Below are 15,630 nucleotides of genomic sequence, written 5' to 3' on the forward strand. Positions count from 1 at the left end.
TTTAAAGCTAATTTATAGCTTGCATAATTTACAGCTGGCCGACCAAGGTAAAGGATGATATATGAAAACTGGTAAAGAATTAACTTATGATACATTCAGACCTGTCTTGTTAAAGTCAACTGGCATTAAAAAGCAGGTGGTGGGGAATGGTAGGAAAAATAATTGGTAAGCTTTTGGTGCACTTAAGTAACATTGTTAACAACAGTTTAAAATTTCCAACATCTTATTTCAAGCCTCTCGAAAAATCAGTTCTGTTTGCATTTCTTATATTTTAAAGCCCTTCATTTTCCATCACATATTAAGGTAGTGTGAGGCTGGGTGCAGTTAGCAGCTGCTGTGACTTCCACAGTGCCAAATATATTGTCTGCCATGGTGGCAATGCTGCTGCTAAATAGCTCTGTCAGCATTTTAATTACAAATAATCTTTCTCAGGATGCAAGTCGAAAAGAGTTTGAGTGCTTCAATTTTGCCTTGTTGGCTGGTTTTATCTCTTTATTCTAGCATATTAATTCATTTTTGATCCACAAATAATGCAACTACCATAGTAAAGTATTCTGTACTATGAAAGAAGTCAGGTTTTCAAAATTTCATGTCAGCATTCACAAGCAAAACATGGATTACATTTTCTTTTTTTATGTTTAAATCTTTGCATGGCTATTCCCCTCATAACAATTATTCAGCAAATGTGGTTATAAAGTTGCTATATTAATAGCTTTTAATTTTTTATTTTAAATTATATTTAGTCATTCATAATCTATGTCAAATAAAAAATTGAGCTTTAGTTTTATTCTTTTTATATATAAAGTACAAGTATACACAAGCAGGTAAACAGATATACAGTATATATGTGGCATTAAAATTTCATGGGGAATTTAGGAAAAAAGTTCTAAAAAGACTCTTGGGGGGGATGTTTATAAAAAAGTTGAGAAACATTGGAATAAACGACTTTTATCCTGCTTTTTCTCATAATATTACATAGCATTAAAAATTACTTTTAAGCAAAGCCTGTGGGCATACTATTAAAATTAAGAAGTAGATTCCCTTGTATTACCAACATCAGTCATAATAATTTCATTTGTGATTTCATTTCTGGTGATAATCCAGAAATGCTAGCATTCTATAAATATCCACAAAGTACTGGATCACTTTGTGATTGATGGAGACAGAGAATTTATTTTTACAGCTTGAAGACTTCTGTGTTTTATATTCAGCTCTCATTTTCATTTAGTTTACTGTTTGTAAAATCTAAACTCCTTGACTTGAATAATATGAAATCTTATTTAAAATATTTTTCTCCTTTTTAAGTGAATTTGGAGACCATGTGACAAGTGATTCTGGAACCCAAGTAATCAGCCCAAACACAAATATGTGGTTGTTATACATTTCTTGCTTTTATAGTTTGAAGAAGGTATTGTTTTTTGGGACAAATATTTTACTTTTTTGCATGTTTAAAAAAATAAAAGCAAAGGCTGTGGAGTTATTCTTACTAGAAAAATCTCAGCGAGCAGAGATATCTATAAAAAAGTATGGGTTGTTTTTCATATTAATATTTATATAGGTAATCAAAATTTTGTTTTACAGCAGATAATTTTTTAGATATGTTCTTTCAGTGCTACTGGAATTGATAATAGGAAGCAGTTTATTTTGAATAATTTAAAGTAAACTTTGTCCTTAGAACAGAACTGATTTATAAATTTATAGACTTATTAATAAGACATATTTTAAAAAATAAATAATTTAAATTTTTCCCCTAGCAGCCCATTTGGCTCAGTGGATAGAGCATCAGCCTGCAGACCAAAGGGTCCCGGGTTCCAGTCAAGGTCATATACCTTGGTGGCAGGCTCCTCTCTGGCCCCGGCCCTAGTCAGAGGGCTCAAGCAGGAGGCAACCAATGTGTTTCTCTCACATCAGTATTTCTCTCTGTTTTTTCTTCTCTCTTCTATTCTCTCTAAAAATCAATGGAAAAATATCTTCTGGTGAGGATTAACAAAAACAAACAAAAAATAAATAAATAAAGGTGATTGAATCTTTAAAAGTTAATAATTTATATTTTCTATTAAAATTAGACATCTATATTAAACCTTTTAGAGCCACTATTTATTTCAATGTATTGTCACTTGTTCTGATATTTGGAAAGTATTTAATACATGACTCGGTGTCATGCACATTACATAGGAACATTAATTTTACAAACAGTTCTCAATTTGAATAACTTTACATATTGACCTAGAAAAATAGCTTAATCAAGTTTGACTAATTAGTTAACTAACTGTCACACTCCGATGAGAGGAAATTAAAGACAAATAGAAATCATCAGCCTTTGGATAGAAATCAAATTGAAAGGATTTAAAAAAGTTGTATTATATTTAAATGAAGAATATCTATTTTTCACTAACCTTATAGGCAATATTAAAAGTTAAGACAAATATCTGGAGTGTGCCAAGCATTTACAATAACTTTGTCTCTGAAAGAAATAAATTACAAAAACGAAATGTATATAGGTAATTTTGGTACCTTTCAAAGGTATAGGAGGTACACAAAAAGCATAGTAAATATTTCTAGAATTAATGAGAGTTGAGTAAAATATTCCACAGGATATACATAATGTTACTATTGCTAATAATGTACTAATATATCTTTTTGATTAGCAAGTCCGCATAATAATAGCAGGGTAGTGGAGATGACCTGGCATATCAGGCCATTTATTTGGAACAGTAACTTTAAAAGATCTCTGATTGGGACTCACAATTCCCTACACACTCCTACATACCATCCTACAGCCATCCTTATATATGCCCCTCTTCACATTCTTATACATGACTCCATACATACCTCAATATAGCAACCATCTCATATGTAAAGAAACTAGAAGATCAAGCTAAGATGCTCAAATGATAGGATTGAAAGAGGTTCATGTAATATAAAATTGAAATTTCTATACTTTGTGTTAAAATGAAGGGCTTCCTGCCAATAGAATGGCAGTAGGTTGCAGGTTTTGGCATTATCTTAAATTGTTCCCTACTACTTGCTGACAATGAGAAATGTTTAGTTTCTGAGAAATATCTTTTGATACACTGTCAGCCTTGTCACGTAAATGTCAAGAAGCCATTATTGTTTCCTGTTATACTTATTATCTGTAAGGTAACCTCTTTTTTAAAATGTCTATTTATATAAAATTGAAATTAAGTGAAATATACCTGAGAAGCATGAGGTTTGTAGTCAGATCTGGATTTGAATACCTACTCTTACACTTGGTAGCCATGCCACTCTGGGCAAATTCCTTAACCCTTCCCAGTTTTAGTTTCCTCATTCTATATAGGCATGTTCTGGAATTCAGAGCATAGCATATGCAGAAACCACTAAATCTTCCATTAATGGCAACAGATGCTGTCATTACTAGTATTATAGTTATTAATAGTGCTGTTAATATCACATTTATTCTGACTTATGAATAAAGTCAAGCTATTTCATTGAATGTATGTCCGATATTTCATAATCAAAAGAATAAGAAATGCCTAGAAATTTATAGTAGCTCTCTTTATATCATTGTTACCGGCAAAAAAGATTTCTTGAGAACAGTTGTATCATGTATGAATTTGATTACAGACACTTTCCCCCTCACTTTTAACCTATTGTGTCTGTATTAATATGAAATTAAAGCATACTACAATTTCACAATTTTTTCAACAGAAGATTACATGAATACTGTATTTTCTGAGTACCTTTTAAATCATGCCCTAGGTGTTGCTAATTATTGCTAATAATAGAAGCCAATAGAAGGCATTATGTGCTTGGACTTACCTGAAAACAAGTGATATCTCCCTTAAAAAATCAGTTTGTTATAATTATAAAGTTAACACAGAGAGAGACATTTTTCTCCCAAGATTATTTGAGGAAAATACCAGTTTCACCTTAAATTTTATTCTCAATAGTGTACTTATTCATTTGGAGTAGTTGGAATCAAAATTCACATAATATAGAAGTGACTTTATAAATCAACTGGTTAAATGTTCTTAGACCTCAATCCTCTCAAGATTATCTGAGGTTAGGATAACTGGTGATTGTGGGAAAGAAGGGAGTAAGTGGAGGTAGAAGAGGGTTTAGGGGGGGATAAGTGGTGATGGAAATAATAAAGTAAAATACCAAAATAAATAAAGTTTTAAAAGAGAAAGAAACGTAGAATTTCAGAAGATTTGTGAAGAAATTGTCAAAGACCCATTATAAGTACCAGGGCCCAGATAAGGATTTTGAATTTCTGTATACAAGCCCATTGATCTTTCCCCAGTGCTCATTTATCTCCAGTGCTCATTTATCTACATTACTGGTTAAATCCCTTTTAACCTCAGATTCCCCTTATGTTGTATAATTTCTATGATTATACAACATAGAAATGCTGGCTTATTGTTGGACATATGTAGGTAAATATTTCCTTAATTTAATAGAAAATAAGTTATTTAAAAATTTTCTTTGCATTGCATTATATAATAGTCTGTTTCATCAAGAGCATAATTTTTAAAATATATTTCCCATAAGGAGGTTTAATCTATAAACAGATTTTTGTAATTACCAACTTCATTTTGCATCAGTGGTGTATGTGAATCTCCTGTATGTTTGTGCTTGATTTTTAAAAACTATTCCTTGTTTAAAGTATTACATGCCTCCTTTTTTCCCATTGACCTCTCCCCAGCTGTTCCCACACCCTAGCATATGCCCTCACCCCCCGCCCCCACTGTCTGTGTCCATGGGTTATGCTTACATACATGCATAGAAGTCCTTTGGTTGATCTCTACCTCTCCTCCCCTGTGTGCTTGATTTTTTTTAAACCTAGTTTCAAATAGTTTGTTTCTAGCATCTGTAACTTATATTCACGTTAGTAGTGATATTTCTGTTTCTACTTGATATTTGCTTTTTATCATGCAGTCTCCTGTAAAAGTACTTCTTTTAATGAAATAAAAAAATGAAATAAAATGAAATTTAAAAAAATACTAGCATATTTTCTTCATTTTGAGAATTGTTTGCCTACAAAATTTTAGGTAGCCACCTTTTGAGTATTTAATATCACAAATAGCAAAATAAAATGAATAAATTGCTTAAGCAGATTTACTGATTATTAGTTTTACATTAGACTTTCTTGGACAAGTTTTTAAAACAAATAGTTTTGAGTTTTCTCAAAAGTGTACTATAGACAACAATGTTAAATTTATTATCCATGCAAATCAATGAATCCCAAACACATATAATTATAGCTTTAAATTTTTCTTATGAACCTAAGGAATCCTCAAATTTAAATACTTGATGCCCTTTTGTGTTTTTACAGTTGTACTCATGGCAATTATTCATTACTGCATACTGGTTCGTTTTTATCTAAATCTTGTGTCTGTTTATATAGAATAAATATTTATGTTTTCTCTTTTTTCTGAGGAAGATTCAGATAAAATAGGTTTGAAATACCACCTATAATTTATGGCTTGAAAAGAAAGGCCTTATCCTGGTATTGTATGGAAGAGAAAACTACCTAAATCATTTCAGCAGCAAGCTTATAATTAAGATAACATCAGCATTTTCCTTCTTAAAGAAAAAGATATGTGTTTTCCATATATTAAAGTAAGGGAGCATTATTTTATTTAAAATGTTATGATAAGTTTAACCTATCAGGATCTCAAACTAGGCTTAATGAAAATTCTGTTATTTTTGATAGAGAAAAAATGATAAAAATGTTTTTAATCACATTTTCACTGTATATGCAAGATCATAAATAAAATTCCTAAAATAAAAAAGTACTTGTTAATAGACCATAGTTTCTCAATATATATGCAAGATCATAAAAAACTTCTAAAATATAAAAAATACTTGTTAATAGATCATAGTTTTCTATTTTAATTCTCAAAAAAATTATCCCATATAAATATAGTGATAAACTAATGACATACTGGCTATTTTTTTTTTAAATACATCTTTCATTTTTTTTTTTTAATTGATTTTGTACAGAGAGGAAGGGAGAGAGATAGAGAGTCAGAAACATCGATGAGAGAGAGTCATCGATCAGCTGCCTCTTGCACACTCCCTACTGGGGATATGCCCGCAACCAAGGTACATGCCCTTGACCGGAATCGAACCCGGGACCTTTCAGTCCCCAAGCCAACGCTCTATCCATTGAGCCAAACCGGTCCCGGCCATAATGGCTAATTGATAAAACGTTTCAATTTGGAAAAAAATCTAGATTTTAATTTTCTTCTCACACATAAAATGTGGCCTGTGACTTAGTATTGCTTGTATTTTTTTTTTTTTTTACAAAGTTTAATATTTGCATAGAATAGAAACAAGCTAACAATATACCATTTGATCTGTATTACTTAAAAATTAGGGATAAAAGGGGTTTTAGTTATGTTAGAAATGTGTGACATGCATTGGGAATCCAGATTTACATTTCTTGACTTTGACTAGATATTTCCTTTCCCAACAATGAAAAATAAAACTTTATGGAACTATGATCTAATACTAAAATATGCTTTAAACAATTTTTGAAGATTATATGCGATATTAATTTACAAATAAGGTATATAAATTTCATTTTAGTGTAAATGTTTTTTATAAATAACCATGCAGTATTAATTTATTTTAATTATTACTTTTTTTCATGTTGGTACTTATCTATTGTATATTCAGTAAGAATTAAACAGCATGTTAATTTAAGAGCTGTATTTAAAAATCTATTAATTATTTTGTTTTCCTTATGCAAATAATACATGTTTTTTATAGATCATTTGAAAAAAGCAAAAAAATAAAGAAAACAAAAGTCATAACCTCCCTCCTAGAGATTACCACTGTTAGCTTTCCTTCTTGCCTTCATTTAACAAATATTTACTGAGCATCTTATAAGGATAAGGCCTAATAACAGTTTCTGGGTGTATAAGGTGTTCATGGCAGGATATAACTGCTGCCCTCATGATGCTTATAGTCTATCAGAGAAACACATGAGATAAAAGCTATGAAAGAAGAACCCAAGGTATTGTTAAAACCAGAAGCAGGGAGCTAACCTGGTTTGATGAGTCCTAGCAAATATTCTTGATATTTTGTGAATGTGGTAAAAGTCTTCCCTAGATTACTGTACTATTATAGACATATGTACTTCCTTGCTTTCTCTTTCCCTTTCTTATATTTTTAAAATTCCATTGGCTATTTCAGTGAGAATCTAGGAGGAAAAAACAATTATTGTGTTCATGTAGCCTCCATATCTGAAAAATTCACATTATTTTAAAAGCCTCTATTGTACCATTATCACTGTTATAAACCTAAATAGACTGAAAATGAACAAATCTCCAAAATGTCTATTAGGCAATTACTTCCTTATAGGCATGAAAGAATTTAGCCTTTCCAAGTTATTTTTATGATAATATAAACTTGCTGATTCACTTGTTATATTTTATGGAAGTACTTTATCTTACCTGGTTTTAACACTACTCTTGTCCTAAAGCAATTACCATAGTTTCATAGCAATTTTGTTACAATTTTATATTAATAGTAAGGGCTCGATGCACGAAGATTCGTGCAAGAATGGGCCTTCCTTCCCCTGGCTGCTGGCCCTGCCTTCGCTCTGGCCGGTGCCGCCTTCCCGCCTTTCCACCTTCTCCGAAGCCCAGAGCTACTGGGTGGTGCAGAACACCCTGCCCCCAGCTGCTGGGTGCCTGCATATACATAGTAACCCGCTATCTTTGTTGGGTTAACTTGCACACTCACTCCTATTGGCTGGTGGGAGTCGCGAAAGTAGAGTCAATTTGCATCTTTCTCTTTTATTAGTGTAGATGCTTAATTTAATTAAACTATTTAAAGACCTATTTTTCTAATAAGAAATCATGTGCTTTGTTTTTATCATTGTGACCTATACTAATGAATATGAAAAGGAGTGTGTATTGTAGATATATGTAATAGTACCATAATCATATTTCATTAAAACAGTAAGCTGACAATGTCATAGGATACTAAGCCATGAATTTGAACTCTCAACATTCCCAAGAGCCCTCAGTGTCCTTTATGGACTTTATGAATCTTCTTCTTAAAATAGAGGCTATTTTTTTTCTTTCTGGGAAAGCAAGCTTTTGTGTTAGTAGCTGCCAAAGAATTGAGAAAGCCATGGACTTTATAATAAATCCTCCTCACAGGAGCTTATTTGAAGAGCAGTCATCCCAGGGTAATGGCAATATTTTATGTTGCTCAGAAAGTGGTTTTTGTAAGTTTCCCAATACTTCCTTTTGTCCTTAACTATTTCTGTATCCTCACGAGATTTAGGAAATATAAGGCAACAAATCCTGACAATTGTCAGGATACTTGAAAAATGAAAAGCAGTGTGTGTGTTTATCAAAATTTTCATAAGTAATCTTTGGGGAGCAGTATTATTGGATTTGAAACTGCTTTTGGAATATGGGTTTCTCTAGGTAACATTTTATTCACCTTTATTATTTCTAATACTTTGCCCAGTGTCTGACACACAATCATTATTCAATAAACTTTTGTAGGAGGAGCATAGGATGGATTCTAGCAATAGAGTTTACTTAAAAAGTTAAGATCATTTTTAAACAAATGTTTAATATTAGTCAAGGCCCTAATGTATTCTAGACTCTACTAAAATGAGATTATTTGATCAGTTCTGCAAGATAGAACTAGGACCACTTTGTGTAACTAAGTCATTAATGTGGTCAAACATTGAATTGTTTTGGAAAGGTATAAGAAGCTTTAAAATGTATTGATCATGAGTAATTCTAATTGTCCACATGTTATACTGGAAAGAGAATTCTTTGGAGTCCAGCATAGGAATGTATAAATGGCTTATATAGCTCTCTGATTATGTTTTATTCATGTAAATATTTTAAATGACACTATATGAAATATTTCTCTAATTTCCTATAGCCAAGATTATGGATTATTGAGAAATATTTTGTATTTATAGAATAACAAATTCATAGAAAATATTGGTTAAATGAATGCATTATCAGGGGAGCTTCATAAGTCATTTGGGACTTGCAAAATAAAGTAGCCTACTCTTTTGAATGATTTAAGGATATATTAATGCATGGTTTCAAGATAACAGTTTAAAGGAAACAGTTTAAAATATTTAATCATCGATCTTTAAAGCAAAATAGTCTCTAAGTGAAAATATGTACATTTAAGATGTGGAAATATGGCTATTTTTGACACTGATTATGAAATATCATTATTAGAGAATAGTGTGGTATTTTCTAAAATACTATTTTTAATTTTTTTGAAGCAAAGTCAACTTTTTTCATGCATGAAAAACTAATGTGCCATATGAGATGTGTTACTTAGACATCTAATGAGCAATTTATTTCCAATGAAACTATAAAGATTAATGGGTTCACTCTGGGAAAAATAGCATTCAGCTTGAAATAGGGATATTTGAGGCAACTTAATATGTTCACTTGGGAGTAAAGTTTTAAAAATTCACTTTACAAACATAAGCTTATTTCTGAATAAGTTCAGAATATTGGTTATTTTAATAAAATAATTATGAAGTATTTGTTTTAAATATTCATAATACGAACCTTTGAGCATGTAGAAGGGTATATTATTGTTATTCCATAGACCACTATATAGAATATTAATCGCCCCCAACTTCCCTTCTCTGCCAGCCTGGTCACCCCTAACTGCCCTCCCCTTCAGGCTTGATCACCCCCAACTGCCCTCCTTTGCAGACCTGGCCCCTCCCAACAGCCCTCCCCTGCTGGCCATCTTGTGGCAGCCATCTTTGACCACATGGGTGCAGTCATCTTGTGTGTTGGAGTGATGGTCAATTTGCATATTACTATTTTATTAGATAGGATAGAGGCCTGCTGCTTGGCTAGGGGCCAGCTGGTTTGCTCTGAAGGGTGTCCTGGATCAGGGTGGAGGTTCCCTTGTGATGTGGTGGCAGCCTGGGTGAGGGGCCTTTGGTGGTTTGCAGGCCAGCCATGCCCCCCGGCAGCCCAAGCAGAGGCCCTGGTATTTGCAATTTATTTATCTTCTATAATTAAAACTTTGTAGCCTTGACTGGAGACCAGGACAGGCCAGGAACTTGGCTTTCTCCATCACCAGGGAAACCCAAGCCTCCTGCTCACTCTGTGGCCACAGCCTTTTTTGTTGGGATTTATTTATCTTCTATAATTGAAACTTTGTAGCCTTAAGTAGAGCCCAGGCCCAGCCAGGGTGTGCAGGAAGCTTGGCTTCCTCCATTGCGAGGAAAACCCAAGTCTCCTGTTTGCTCCGTGGCTGCAGCCATCTTGGTTGGGTTAATTTGCATACAGGCTCCTGATGGCTGGTGGGCATGGCTTGTGGTGTAGTGGAGGTATGGTCAATTTGCATACTACTCTTTTATTAGATAGGATATGAGCAAGAACAATAATCAGTCCTAAACCTTAGTATAGCATTATTAAGTAGATGATAGAATTCATTTGGGTTTTACTGATTCTGACAAACATGTCATTTTTCTGGTCCAGGACCCCCTATTTCATTTTGTCATTGTGTCTCCTCCAGTTTCAGACAGTCCTGCCTTTCATGATCTTGACATTTTTGAAGAGTACTTTGCATTTATTTTGTAGAATATCTCTCAATTGGATTTGTCATTTTTTCATGATTAGATTGAGGTATGCATTACTGGGAAAGATACCAATTCCAGTGCCATGGTTATTGCTTATATTAATGAATAAATAAAATATGCTATATAAAAGGTATGCTTTTTCATGTTTATGGGAAGATTGTAAGCTTATAGAATTGGGTTTAGGCTCATTAAGAGTCTACCTCAACACACCATCCATCATTCACTTTACTTCCTTTCTCTTATCCTACCTGTTGTGCCAGACTCTCACCTTCCACTCTCACTGATCTTCATTTCCTTTACTATAGCTATACTCTCACTAAGTGGCTGGACAAATTTTTACAGTATTTCTTCTCAGGTCAAAGAGATTCCCTCTTGATCCAAATCATACTTGGGAAATCCAAAGTTTTATTTTTAATTGCCCTATTTCCATGCCACCAAAGCCACCACAAAGAAATAAAACACGACATGAGGAACTAAAGACTTCAAAAAGCCTTTATACCACTAGATCTGGTCCAGAATCATTAATGGGAGAGATAAGTGATTGGTCAACAAATGAAATAAAATTATTCATGTATTCTAATACATGAAATTGGAAATTCTTTATCTTACTTGCTGTTAAAATAAAGGATATAATTTTGTAACATTAAATATAGGGAAAGTTTTAGATTAGCTCTCTTTTGTTTGAATCATCAAGTAGAGAAAAAAAGATAGAAATGTATAAAATAGCTCCATTTTGTTTTAATGACATATGTATTTGAACTAGGTTTACCAAGAATGTTCATAGTTACTTTAATGTTACAATATAGCCCTACACTTTCTAATTAAATATGCAATTCCTGTCATAAGAAAAAAAACCCTCATATGTTTTTTTACAATAAATTTAATTAAGCATTTCTTGTAAGTTCATTTCAGTATCTATCATGGCCCACTAAAGTTGGAATTCAGTTGTAAAATGGTAGATTAATTGCTTTTTGTATTAAATGAAATAAGAATCTCAAATATGCAAAGTCAGGAAATTTAATTGTGTTCTTCAATTGCTTATTCAATGCATTGGAAAACTGAATGCAGAAGTATGGAAAAAAGGCCAAAGGTTGTTAAATGTAGCACATCACACACATTTTGCACTTTACTTAATGATCCAAGTATTTATTACTATGAAGTAAATGTACTATTTAAAGAATTATAGTGGAATTGCACACCGTTAAAACTCTAATTAATTTTAGTCTGAAGCATGGAGCGTGATTATTTTGCCTAAAACATTTTCATTATCGTATTTTTCCAGTTATTAAGATAAATTTTTCCTCATTATGCAGCACTAGCATATTTTCTCTATTAAAAGCACAATCTTAAATATTGTTGTGAATTATATCTGGTATGTGTTTTAAATGAACAAAAGAAAGTTAACCACAGGTTGGAACAATAACTACAGATTGTGTATCTACATATTTTTCACCAAAATATACATATGCTAACAATTTTAAAAGGTTTATTATTAAAGCATAAAGATGATTATGACTAGTCATTTTAATCCAACTACAATAACTTCTTTAATTCATCAATGGAATATTTAAAATCTAAAGAAAATAGAAATACTTGTAGTGTTTAGCTGCGTCTTTTCACTTCACTTTACTGTTGTATTCCTGTGTGATTTTGTCTGCTGTGAATAACAAATTCAGTAAAATAAAAAAAGCTGACATTATTCTCCTTGAAAACATAGACCCCCCCCCCCAATAGGTTTACTTATTTCCGAAAACAGTTCAAATGGACAAATTATAAAGGAACTTATTAAAAGAAAGCTTATGTTTTCTGATTGAGATAGTAATCCATGCTCAGAGTAGAAAAATAAGAAAGTACATGAAAGCCAGATAAGAAAATAAAAATGAATAACAATCTCTATGAACATTTGAAGTACTCAAGAACGGAATTTTAAGTAGAACCATTAAGTAGCCATTTTTATTTTTTAATCTTTTTATTTCAAAATAATTTTAGACTTACAGAAAAGTTGCCAAATCAATACAAATAATTTTCTTTTGCCCTTCATCCAACCAAAAGGTTAATGTTAATATGAATCATTGTTTAACTGGTGTATGACAGGTTTCTCCACTCTAAATGTACTTAAAGCCATTTTTAAAGGTATGAAGAAACAATGGAAAAAGTTATCCCTTTGTATAATTCTATCCTTAATAGAAATAATTTAAAACTTGGTAGTCTACAGGATAAATATAGTCATCAGGACTGTCATGCTTTTGTTTTTTATTAATCCTCACCCTAGGATCTTTTCCCATTGATTTTTTTTTTTTTTTTTTTTTTTGAATGGAGTGGGAGAAACACAGAGAGAGGAACATTGATTGGTTGTCTCCCTCATGCTGGCACCCTATCCAGGACCTAGGTTTGAGTCTGCAACCAAGGTGTGTGCCCTTGACCAGAATTGGACCTGGGACTCTTCAGTCCTTGGGCCGAGGCTCTATCCACTGAGCCAACCTTGGTAAGGCTGTAATTTGATTCTGAATATTACCTGAGCTGTAGAAATTCCAGCTGCTAAATAATTGGGATTTGTCTGGAGTTGGTTACCTCCTTAAGAGAAAGGAAAAGCTGGATGGATAGGTTTTATTAATTGGCCTGAGAAATAAGTCAAATTTATAAATAAGGAAAAATAGAGGGCAATTTTCTTGCAAATTGATGGTGCAAATGAAAGCTGAATGACATTTAAACAAAACCTTGAAAGTTTTATTCAGTGGTAAGAGGGATTTAGTGTAAACATGGCAGTGTTTGTATTTATTTCTCTGTTAGAATAACTATTTTAGTCTCATATCATCAGAAGCATTAGGCCAAGCATGTCAAACTCGAGGTCCAAGGGCCTCATGCAGCCCCACAGGAATATTTTTGTGGCCCAGCCAATATAATGGTATGTAAGAAACATTTTAATAAAAATTTTGTAACTTAATTTTTACAATATCCTGTTATACATAATTATTAACAACAAACTACAATGTTCAATAATGCCTGATTACTATAATTGTGTTGCATTAATTTCCCTTACACGCCTTACACACAGGTGCACAATTTCTCTCCACTAATACCAGCAGTGAATATTTTAACAGGCAATTGCCACATCATTAGTCTTGTACTAATTTTGCTTGGTGTGCACCATAGGAAATATTTCGCTGTCATAGAACAAGAAAAATAGGTTTATTTGCATTACCCTTATTAATTTTCACAGTTATTCAGTGTCTGTTAAGTGAATGGTCAAGAGAAAATATTAATTTTTATTAAAATGTTCTATTATGTTAACGATTATTTCAGCCCTTTGTATTCAGCATATGCTTCTATGAAAATTGAAGCTTTTGGGGTTTTTTGTGGCCCACATAATCTTAAACCTTGTTTATTTGGCCCATGTTAGCCTTTGAGTTTGACATGCTTGCATTAGACTATAATTACATGGTCCATACCTGCCTAGAAATTAGTGTTCTCACTACAACAATGCCAATGTTGTGAAAAGAGCGAGATGGCTAAGGGATCACATTTAGTCATTTGACTTTATGAATGTTATTGTCATATGAGTGGGTATTCTTGAAATTCCACACATAAGTAGCAGATCTGCAAGGATGTTATAATCAACACTTTTTTGGGGAGTATGAATTAACAAGCTTAAACATTAAGAGGTAAATCTGTCTACTTTCCAGCAGCCCCAAAGGATCCATTTTCTTGCTGACTGCTTCAGAACACTTCATGAAACACATGTCAAACCTGTCAGGGCTGTCACCAAGAAAATGATCCGTGTGGCAAGGGTCTTTCCCTGGGAAACAAACAGATGTCTTTCCTCAACAAAGAGTGACATAACCCTGCCATCTATTAGAGAAATGTTTGCCTGCCTTTAATATCCAGGAGTGAAGAAAATCTTTGGTAAAATGGTTTCCTTTCTTTGCACTATCATTCATTATTCAGTCGTTTTCAGTGGCACTTGATTTGCTGCCTGCGCTATTTTAATGTTTTTGTTTTGTTTTTTTAATCCCTGAATTACAACTTTCTTAACAAAAATTGATCTGCAATGTTGGAAACACAAATAAACACTTTTTTAAAAAGTAGAAGAAGAAGCCAAAGCAACCTATAACACCCTTTCTGAAGCTTTATTGTCTCCATTTCATCTGTTACTGTTAATTTGGTCATTTTTTATGATGCAATTCTATAGTAGTTATGATGAATTATACTCCAGCAGTAAGGGTTAAATGCCTTTTCCACCCCTCCATAATTCTTTTTCCATCCAGGTCACAGCTCTCCTTGTACATAGGAAGACAGAGATTGTTACTTAGACAACTGTTTTAAAGGCAGAGAAAGGCAAGATGTTTTAAGACATGTCTTCAGCATAAAGGAGAGAGTGCAACAGATTTTGCACCTGTCCTGAACAAAGACAGTGCTAGAAGAGACATGCGTTGACAAACCATATTTTCTTATTCAGAGAAATTTAATAATAAAAAGACTGGCATTATATTAAGAAAGTTAGTTAAATAGGAAAAGTAAAGCATATAGCTACTTCCTAGCCCTCAGGGACATTATTAAGCCTTTACATTCCTATTTTGACTTAGAGCATCATTGAAGATTGCTAGGAAAACTGGATAGCCAAGCTTCTTAAACCAGTGAGTCTTTTTGGTGTGGGAAGTTAGTAGACTCCACATGATAATGGCTCCATTCGTGTACATAATAAAGGATATGAACTTGATCATAGCTATCTTGACTGATTTTGCTTCAAGCATTTTTGCTTATTGAGGCTTTTAGTACTGTTCTAAGCTAGCAGTGTGACTACTGGGTAAGAAAGAATATTACACTTCTCCAAATTATATATTAGTTTAGTCAGAACTTTCTTTTATTCAATTTTTACTACGCTGTTTCACAAGCTCAGAAAACATTTATTGGACTCCAATGATATATTAAACTAGTGTTTCGGTGCATGAAATTTGTGCATGGGGATGACGGGGCTTTCCTCAGCCCAGCCTGCACCCTTTCCTATTGGTGACCCCTTGGGCGATGTCCAACTGCTGGTTTAG

At 32.9% G+C, this 15,630-nt stretch overlaps 1 protein-coding gene across 3 annotated transcripts in view; it reads left to right on the forward strand.

The window, feature by feature from the left end:
- PHF14 (PHD finger protein 14) overlaps positions 1-15,630 on the forward strand; it is a 145,793-nt gene that overhangs the window by 111,207 nt on the left and 18,956 nt on the right. The window lies entirely within an intron of this gene.

The sequence above is a fragment of the Pipistrellus hanaki genome (assembly GCF_964339955.1).
Source record: "Pipistrellus hanaki genome assembly, chromosome: 10".
Classification (NCBI taxonomy): Eukaryota; Metazoa; Chordata; class Mammalia; order Chiroptera; family Vespertilionidae; genus Pipistrellus; species Pipistrellus hanaki.